Source organism: Triticum urartu, chromosome 1 (assembly GCF_003073215.2).
Source record: "Triticum urartu cultivar G1812 chromosome 1, Tu2.1, whole genome shotgun sequence".
Taxonomy (NCBI): domain Eukaryota; kingdom Viridiplantae; phylum Streptophyta; class Magnoliopsida; order Poales; family Poaceae; genus Triticum; species Triticum urartu.
Window position 1 is genome coordinate 114,677,404 of NC_053022.1, and position 11,211 is coordinate 114,688,614.

Sequence of the window (11,211 nt, forward strand, 5' to 3'; positions counted from 1 at the left end):
TTCCCTTCGATCATGAGAGCTTTATCTACCAACTCTCGGTAGTTGTTAAATGTTGCCACCATTAACTGCATACTCATCTCATCATTCAGCCCGTCATAAACTTCTCTTGCTTCGCGGCATCTGTGGCCACATCATCTGGAGAATAGCGGGATAACTTACTAAACTCCTCCACGTACTGGCCTACAGTACGGTTCCCGTGGCGTAAGTTGCGAAACTCACGCTTCATCATGCTCATAGCTCTAGTGGATATGTTGCCTATGCGGAATGCTTGCTGAAACTACTCCCAAGTGACATTGGCTATAGGAAAAGTGGCTGTGTAATTCTCCCACCATGCGGCTGCTGGTCCGTCTAATTGGTGTGCGGCAAAACGCACCTTCTCAGCATCTGTGCAACCTGCGGTGGTGAACTCCCTTCCTATCCTGCGCAGCCAATCATCAGCAACCATTGGCTCGGTGCTACTGGAAAACACTGGCAGCTGCAGCCTCAGAAAACGGGCTAAGTTGTCAACTGGTGGTGGTGGCGGAGGGTTGTTGTGGTTGTTATTGTTATTGTTGCCTTGGTTCTAAACTAACAACTGCATGAAGGCATTCTGCTGCTGGATCAACTAAGTGAGCTCTGGTGTAAAAGCAAAACTAGGGTCACGTCTCGGAGGCATCTAATGGGTTTAGAGGGAAGATATTAGAATAGAATGGGGTCTAATGAGAAAACACTACCCATATGCACATGAGACAAACACAATCATATCATATCACTCAATCAATCAAGCAAGGGCATACAATCAGTCTAACTATCGTTACAGTGCTCGGACTACTAATATTTACATGGGGGTGTACTACTATTAGTATGGTGGTCTACTAGAAATTTTGATCGGTGGAAGACTCCATGATATCCGCTCTAGCTTCGTCTTCATAGTCATCATCACTACTATCCGGGTCGGAGTCAGTGTCATCGATGATGATGTAGTCTTCAGAACGAATCTCCTTGGGTTCGTTGTCTTCTCCTCCTGGCGCGGGGTCTCCCATGAAAAATCCTAGCTTCCTTGTCATGTCATCATTCTTCTCTACAAGTATCATCATTTCCTCCTCATATCCATCGCGTGTAGACTTAAGCTCCTCTTCTAGCTCTGTGATCCTGATCATCGCTTTCTTCAAATCTATCATGCTTGCGCACATCTGGTTCTCCTGGCTACGAATATGATGGTTTAATTCCCGGATGAATGCTGCAATGGACCGGTCCTTCCTGGTGTTGATCATCTCCCATTGCTCATCTCGGCGTCCACATATCTGGTAGATAGTGTCCTTCAGCTCCTGTTTGTAGACTTCTCCAATACGTCCTATAGCAATGTGGGCTGCCATACTCTTGCCTAGACTCCAGGTGGGTGCATCAAAGGAAAACTCTATGGTTTAGTGACTGGCGTGAACGTCCTTCCTAGAACTTGAACTCGAATCAACCAACGTTCCTCCTCTGGTAGTGTGGCGGTGTAGGTCCTGGTGAAGCTTGGCATTCCAATGTTCAGGTACTTAGTGACTTCCTTCAAGTGTCATCCAAAAGGTGTGTCTTCAACCGGTTGTGCAAACTTGTTCCTCATATCCGCCATCCTAAAGAGTAGAAAATGAAGAGGAGTCAGAAATGAGTAGAGAAGAGTGACCTATGGCTTTTCTTAGTGGTCATGTCCTACATTTAGCATGTGCTCTGATACCATCTTGTAGCGACCCGACCTCAAACGGTCAAGTCTCTGTGCTTCAGTGTCATCCCTGGATCGGTAATGCTGACACACACAGTACTCGAAGGATTTATAGAAGAGTGGAAATCACACACTTATTATATCGAATGTCAAAAGAGATAACTTATTACAATAAATATGGCTTAAGGCCATCTAATACGATAACAACGGAAGGCTTGGAAGATAAAGTGAGCCCATCAACTCCAACAACATAGCTGAGTGCATGACAACGGCCTAGCGAACCTTACTCCTCGTCTGAAAAGTCTGCAACATAATACGTTGCAGCCCGAAAAATGGTTCAGCACATGGAATATGCTGGCAATGTAACACAGGAGAATAATGAACAGAATAGATGGTATCACTACATGCATATATGGCTGGTGGAGGCTGTATGGTTAATATGTTTTGCGTAAAGCCAATTTTTTCCTACAACAAAGGAATATATTTTATTTAAGTATCATGGTAGTTGAACAACATTGAGAAGGTTCCTCCAACTCAATCCCCATTTAAAAGTAATTATCAACCCAACAAGTTAATTTAGAGTGATGAGATCCATATGATAATCCAAGAGCCAGATACTCAAGCTGTCCGTAACTGGGGACACGGCTAACCATGATTAGTTTATACACTCTGCAGAGGTTTGCGCATTTTCCGCCACAAGACTCGATCTCCTCCGTTGGATTTCTCGCACTACATGGTGTTTGAGAAATGGATGACCGAGACACAATCTTTCAGAAGCATTTGCTCTCTACTCCGGGTGGACCAGTACACCTACAATCCCCTACATCTGCTAGTCCACCTCTTCAAGAACTCACGCAACTTACTCAACTATGACAGAGCCCATAATGGCTTGTGGCTGCACACGGAAGTTCTAGCATGAATAGTCTTAAGATCCCTTTGAGCCTGGGTGGCGGACCATAGGATGATCACACGGGTACTCCGGGATATCCTAAGACAAGACTGGATTCTCCAGGTGCCCACAAGCAATCCACCCAGATGTGTATTAAAGTTGCCACCTTAAGTTAAACCATTAATTAACATCTCACATTTGTCATGGATACACTCAAACCCAAACCACGTCTACGAGCATAGCATGGCAATATAAGCATGACGTAGAAGTAACTCCCAGGGTTTGATAACAAAACAAGTAATAGGTTCTACCTCATCATCTACTTCCTAGACCCACATGTTAAGAGATCCTACTCATGCAATGTGTGAAGGTTGAACTAATGCATAAAAACTGGGCGATAAAGGGATATGATCAAAGTGTTACTTGCCTTGCTGACGATCTGCAAATCCTAAAGACTCGTAGTAGCACGCTTCGCACTTCGGGTGTTCTATCGCAAACAAACAATAACATACATAAGCAATCAAGCAAGGATGCACAGGTAAAACTCAACTAAGAAGATCTAACCAGAAAGTTCAACGAAAGAACTCCGGTTTGCAAAAACAAACAAATCAAACGGAGCAACAAAACTCAAACTGCGAAAGAAACAAGATCTGATTACTAATCTGGACTAAAGTCAAATTTTACAGTACCAAAATCTTGTTTAAGTTGGTTAAACAGAAAGAGTGCTTCGAGACAAAGATCTAGGCGCTTGAATCGCCTGATTCCGATAAACAAGTGAAAAGATAAACTAAATCTAAGAACAGGGCAGAAATCGCAATCGAGCATAATCGCAGAAAAACCCTGGATAAAGAAAAACTGACGAACAGGCTAACGAACAAACGTTCGCTGTCTGCGGTTAACGGGTGAAAATTGTTCGTTAAAACGAACATACGAACAGGTGTTCGCTAAATAACTAAACTGAAAAAAACCGAACGAACCGATCTAAAAAATAGATCTAGGGTTTGAAATAAACCGAACGGTTTTTAAAGAAAAACCGGCGGCTACCTCGGCAAACACGTCGGCGACGGCGGCGGGAACTCCGGCAGGGCGGCGCAAGGCGGCGGCGGCACGAGGGTGGCGGCGGCGGCGCTCGGGCGGGGCTAGGGTTGGCGCGGCTCGGGCTGGTGGGCTGGGGTCGCGGGGGCACGACTTATATGGGCCGGCCGGGGCGGAGTCCAGGCCGTGTACGGCCCGGAGTCGGTTGACCTTTTTTTTAAATAATTCCGCGTAGAAAAACAAAGAAAAGAAATACTACACTGACTCCAAAAATCCTGAAATAAATTTTCCCCGTCCTCTAAAAATATGCCGGACAAGGTGAACATTTATTTGGGCCTATAATGCAATTTCGAAAAACGCACATTTTTTCCTAATTCGAGTTAAATAGCGATAAAACCCAAATAAAATAACTTATTTGATTTTAATATTTTTCCTCTAATATTTCATTTATTTTGGAGAAGTCATATTATCTCCTCTCATATGTTTTGATATGAAATATTTTCGGAGAGAAAAATCATTAAAACCAAAATGGTCCTTGTTTCAATATTTGATAAAAATTCAAATATGAAAAACGTGAAATCACCAACTCTCTCTGAGGGTCCTTGAGTTGCTTAGAATTTCGAGGATCGCAAAACGAAATGCAATAAAATATGATATGCATGAATGACCTATGTATAACATTCCAAATTGAAAATTTGGGATGTTACACAAGCCAAGCAATTTCTTTCATAATTTTGATGTTCTCAAACCTTTTCGACTTTCACGCAATACATGAGATGAGCCATGGATATATCACTATAGGTGGAATAGAATATGGTGGTTGTGGAGAAGACAAAAAGAAGGAGATAGTCTCACATCAACTAGGCATATTAACGTGCTATGGGGATTCCCATCAATAGATATCAATGTGAGTGAGTAGGGATTTCCATGCAACGGATGCACTAGAGCTATAAGTTTATGAAGGCTAAAAAAGAAACTAATTGGGTGTGCATCCAACTCGCTTGCTCACGAAGACCTAGGGCAATTTGGGGAAGCCCATCATTGGAATATACAAGCCAAGTTCTATAATAAAATTTTCCACTAGTATATGAAAGTGACAACATAGGATACTGTCTATCATGAAGGTCATGGTGCTACTTTGAAGCACAAGTGTGGAAAAAGGATAGTAGCATTGCCCCTTCTCTCTTTTCTCTCATCAATTTTTTGTGGGCTTATTTTGGCCTCTTCTATTTATTTAAAGTCTGGAGACTCATCCCAACTTGTGAGGGAATCATAGCTTCCATCATCCTTTCCTCCCATGGGTCAATGCTCTAATATTGATGATCATCACACTTTTGTTTACTTACAACTCAAGAATTACAATTCGATACTAGAACAAGGATATGACTCTATATGAATGCCTCCGATGGTGTAACGGGATGTGCAATGATCAAAAGTGACATGTATAAAAAAATAAACTCTGGCCTTGCCACAAATACTATGCCCACTACATGATCATACAAAGCAATATGACAATGATGAAGCGTGTCATAATAAACGGAACGGTGGAAGTTGCATGGAAATATATCTCGGAATGGCTATGGAAATGCCATAATAGGTAGGTATGGTGGCTGTTTTGAGGAAGGGTATATGGTGGGTTTAATGCACCGGCGAAAGTTGTGCGGTACTAGAGAGGCTAGCAATGGTGGATGGGTGAGAGTGCGTATAATTCATGCAGTCAACATTAGTCATAAAGAACTCACATACTTATAGCAAAAAATTGTTAGCTATCGAAACAAAGTACTACACGCGTGCTCCTAGGGGGATAGATTGGCAGGAAAATACCATCGCTCGTCCCCGACCGCCACTCATAAGGAAGACAATCAATAAATAAATCATGCTCCGGCTTCATCACATAACGGTTCACCATACGTGCATGCTACGAGAATCACAAACTTTAACACAAGTATTTCTACCAATCCACAATTACTCACTAGCATGACTCTAATGTCACCATCTTTATATCTCAAAACAATCACGAGGAATCAAACTTCTCATGGTATTCAATGCTCTTTATATGAAAGTTTTTATTATATCACTCGTGGATGCTCATCATATTAGGACTAAATTCGTAACCTAAAAAAATTACCATGCTGTTTAGAGAGACTCTCAAAATAATATAAGTGAAGCATGAGAGTTCACCAATTTCTATAAAATAAAGCCACCACTGTGCTATAAAAAGATATAAGTGAAGCACTAGAGCCAATTGCCTAGCTCAAAAGATATAAGTGAAGCACATAGAGTATTCTAATAAATTCACGATTCATGTGTGTCCCTCTCAAAAGGTGTGTACAGCAAGGATGATCGTGGCAAACTAAAAAGCAAAGACTCATGTGATACAAGACGCTCCAAGCAAAACACATATCATGTGGTGAATAAAAATGTAGCCTCAAGTAAATTTACCGATAGACGAAGAAGAAAGAGGGGATGCCATCCCGGGCATCCCCAAGCTTAGATGCTTGGTTTTCCTTGAATATTACCTTGGGGTTCCTTGCGAATCCCCAAGCTTAGGCCCTTGCTACTCCTCATTCCATAGTCCATCAAATCTTTACCCAAAACTTGAAAACTTCCCAACACAAAACTCAACAGAAAACTCATGAGATCCGTTAGTATAAGAAAATAAATCACCACTTTTTTGTACTGTTGTGAACTCATTCTTTATTTATATTGGTGTAATATCTGCTGTATTCCAACTTATCCATGGTTCATACCCCCTATACTACCCATAGATTCATTAAAATAAGCAAACAACACATAGAAAACAGAATCTGTCAAAAACAGAATAGTTTGTAGCAATCTGAAAACTTCGTATAATTCTATAACTCCAAAAATTCTGAAAAATTAGGACAACAAAGGAAATTGATATATAAATCTTGTGTAGAAAAATCAGGATTTTATCATGTTCTGTTATTTTCGAAAATTATTTTAGTGGGTGCGAAAGTTTCTGTTTTTCAGCAAGATCAAATCAACTATCACCGTAAGCCATCCCAAAGGTCTTACTTGGCTCAAACACTAGTTAAAACACCAAAACACAATTACTACATAGGTAATAATGTGTATTTATTCAAAAATAGAATCAAAAACCAAAAAAATAAAATTGGGTTGCCTCCCAACAAGCGTTATTGTCTAACTCCCCTAGGTAGGCATAAAACATAGATCTAGGTATTGTCATCTTTGGTATGCAATTCCTCAATTGCACCTTTGGGCCTCATAGGAGGTTCTTTGATCTTATCGATAATCACACTCCTCGGTAGGAAATCAAGAAATATATTTGAAGCAAAAGGTTCCTTTGCGATATTAACAAAATTAGGGTGAACACTTGTCATCTTAAGATCTTCATGTTCCCCACTAGATGACCCCCTTTATTTTTAGGGACATAAATAAACTTAGCTGCCTTGGTGGAAGGAAAATTTGGGATAGTTTTAACAGAGGTGAAAGCAGAACCCAAGCTAGTAATAATATCTTCTAACTTATCAATTCTAGTCGAACCTTGATCTATCTTCTCATTAACTATGGGTTATTTTTCCTTTAGATTCTTCAAAGTAACTCCTACCTTTGATCCATATTGAGTAATATGATTATCTTTTCATCCAAGTTTTCAATAAGCTCTACGGAAGCAATTTTATTCTCAATAATATCAAGTCTTTGCATCACATGTTCCAAAGTTAAAACAGTTTCATTAACCATGAGAGGTGGTGAGCCTACAAAATCTATCATAGCATTATAAGTATCTATCACAGCCCTAGCTTAGCCTTTGCTTGTCCATGCATGATCATCATATCATCATGTTTAATTTTCTCAGAAACTTGAAATGGGGATGACAGAAACCCCCAGCACCACTCAAACCAACTAGGGTTACTAAAATACTTTTTCAATGAACCTGAAATGCCCTTCTAAAATGTTCATCATCTTTGCCTTGGTCTAGAACCTCTGACAAAAATGATGCACTCTTTTCTAGGACATCATAAGGTCACTGAATTAAATCATATAGTATTGGCATTTGAGCATTTAAATGCTATAAAATATTTTAAATGCCCAAATAATCATAAGATGAAATGTTTACCATAGGACATATTCCCAACAGTGAGCATGAGTAGTCTCATGATTTTTTGAAGTATCTAAGTATTTGTAATAAAGCTATCAGGTTACAGAATAATAGAAAAGAGAAATAAATGGAAAGAACAGAAACTTACCTGGGCCAACTCACCTGTGTAGCCACCTGGCGGCCCAAGTGGCCGACCCAGCCCACCTGGCCCCTCCCCTGTCGTCTTTCTCCCCGCGCCAATAGGCAGCGCGCATGGCTGAGGCACGTCGACACGCGCCCGGCCACCTCCTACTTCCTGCCGCTTCGCCCTCGTCGCCCTGGGCCTCCCTCACGACGCCACGCAGCCCCGACCGCTCTCTCACTCTCTCCCATGCTTTCTCCCCTCCTCTGTTGCTCTCCCCGCAGCACCACCGAACACGGCGTCGCCGCTGCTTACTGCTGCCGCGGCCACCGGCCACCCCATGCCCCGCCGACGCGCCAAGAAGCTCCGCCACGATGCCCTCTTCCTCCTCGTCGAGCTACGCCTCACCGGGAGCTCTACATCGCCGTCCCACCATTTTCTTCCTCCTCGGATCGCCAGAGATTGTCTCCGCCGTTCCGCTTGCACCGGACTTTCCCCGAGCTGCTGAGACCTCCTCCGGCCTCACTGTGAGCTTCTCCACCTCCTCCCCTTGCTCCCGTGCTCAGCTTCTTGCCGCAGCCGTCGTTTCGACGATGACCGAATCGCGCCGCCGCCTGAGCTCCTCACCGCCGTGGCTACGGTCACCGTAGCCTCCAACCGAGCTCACCCACGTGCTCGCCGTGCTGTGTCGGTGCCGTGGGAGCCAAGCACGCAACCCCACGGCCACCATAGCCTCGTCCCCAAGCTCGGCCGAACTCCGGCCGCCGTTGCCATTGCCACCGCCGTCATCTTAGACCACCCCGGCCCAAGCTAACCCTACCAGTCGATGCGCGCGAGCTCCAGCTCCTCGTAGATGGGCTCAGCCGTCGATTTGGTCGCCAGAGGTCAAATCCCGAGCCCCTCCACCGTCTCTGGCCTCGCCGGCGATGAGCCGCGGGTCAACTCCGGCGAGTTTGACCCCGGTTGACTAGGTTTGACTTCCCCCTGACCCACTGACGTCTGGGCCGCCCTTGTTAATTATTAGTTAGGTTAGTTTAGCGCTAATTAACCTAGATTAGTGCTTAACCTAACACTAACTAACTCTGTTAAGTTAGTTATGACACTGACACGCGGGACCCGCAGGCCAGGTTTGACCTGGACCGGGTCTGTTGACCTGCTGAGGTCAGCATGACGCAGTACTGACGCAACAAACCCTTTTCTGGATTTTCAATAAATCTAAAAGATTTATATATTTCAGAAAATAGCTAAAACTTCTAAAAATCATAGTAATTCAACCATAGCTCCAAATCAAATAATTTATATATGAAAAATTATCAGAAAAATGCAATCTATCCATCTGTACCATTTTCATGCATGTTTGAACAATGTTTGTCCTCTGTTTTGGTGGACAAAACAAATAAAGGGCATTAAGTAATCATATATGGAGTTGGAATTTGAATCATGTATTCAAACCAACTTCATTTAAATCATAGCTAGATGCATTAGCTCAAATCACAGCATATTGCCATGTCATGATCATGCATCATATTGTGGCATTGCATTGATTGTGTTCTTTCTCAGTTGCCGGTGATTGTCCCCTCTCGATAGACGTGTTTCCGACGATGAGTTCGATGACACCGATGAAGAACTATACTATCTTTAGAAGAGCCAGGCAAGCAAAACCCCCTTGTTCATTCCGATACAAACCCACTCTCTCGCTCCTGCTCTCTTTTGCATTAGGACAACAATGATTCAACTGTTACATGCTGCGGTAGTTGAACCCCTTTCCTCTGCATCATGACCTATCATTGCCACAGTAAATAGATGAAACCCACTAGCATGAGTAGGAGTTGTTTGATCCCTGATGTGCCTACTCATTCATGCTTGTTAGTCATGCCTGCTACTGCTTAGAGTTGAGTCAGGTCTGATTCATCGGGAATGAATTGGAATGGTGATGAACATGTCCTACTGTGTGTGAGCTAAGTGTATGAACACGATTTGGTAAACGTAGCGGTGAGAGGCCATGTAGGAGTACATGGTGGGTTGTCTCATTGAAACCGTCCTCAGGAACTGAGTTCTGTGTTTGTGATCCATGAACAACTACTACCATGCATTGGGCCCAAATCCAATGGACCCTCTCGACTTATTAACTGCCTTGCCCTCTGTCCAGGAGTTGCAACTAGTTTCTGGTGTTTGTAGGATATGTGTTGGCGGCCGTGCGTAGCGCTGACCCTAGGGGTGGGCTATGATGCGGTAGATACACCGTGGCACGGCGTACAGGGCGCCCATTTGGTGTCTCGGGAACCCTGCACACATTGTTTGGGGTTGTGAGCGAAACTCCGGCCTGATCTCCTCGCGGATGGAACCCGAATAGGCGATAAACCTGGACTAGAGACTTGTGTGGTTAGTCAGGTCATGGCCGACTCCCTCGCCAGGCTTCCACTTGAAGGTTGTCGAGATACACGACGTGTACATGGTGGTAAGTGGCAAGAGCGTGTGTGAAGTACACCCCTGCAGGGTTATAAATGATCTATTCGAATAGCCGTGTCCGCGGTAAAGGACTTCTGGGTTGCCTGTACAGTTCATAGATAACTTGAAGTGGATACTCTAAAACTCGCAAGATAAGTGTGAGTGTTATGGATGGCCTTCTCGTAGGGAGACGGGAGCGGATCCATAGTGGTGTATTGAATGGTGAATATGTGGACTCGTGTGCGCCACCTCAAAAGAGTTGCTTGCAGTCGTAGTTTAGGTTAGCCACTGAGTCAAAGCTGGCTTACTACAGTTAAACTCCACCACCCCCCTTGTTGATACCGATGCATATGTAGTTTGTTCTGATGTAAGTCTTGCTGAGTACATTTGTACTCACGTTTGCTTAATTTATGTTTTGCAGAGAGACGTCAGTCTCGCTAGTAGTTCCGTGTGGACTTCGACGTTTAGCTTGCTACCTCAGCTACGATCTTGTGCCCTCGGCAGGGTCTTGTAGATAGTCAGGCTTCTCAGCCTTCTTCATTTGTAGTTGTCTGTACTCAGACATGTTAAGCTTCCGCATGTGCTTGTTGCTTGTATGCTCTGTATGTTGGGTCATGAGACCCATGCTTGTAATACTTGGCTCCTCAGAGCCTAATGAATAAATACTCTGAGTCGTAGAGTCTTGCTGTGATGCCATGTTGTATTTGCACATATCGAGCATATTGTGTGTATGATTGAAATGCTTGGTATGTGTGGGATCCGACAACCTAGTTGTTTATCCTTGGTAGCCTCTCTTATGGGGAAATGTAGTCTTGTGCTTCCATGAGCCATAGTAGTCCGCTACATCCTGGTTCACCGGAGTCCTGCTAGCCCAGCACTACTGCTCTGGAACACTTGACTGGCCGGCATGTGATTCACTTCGTTCCTGTGTCTGTCCCTTCGGGGAAATG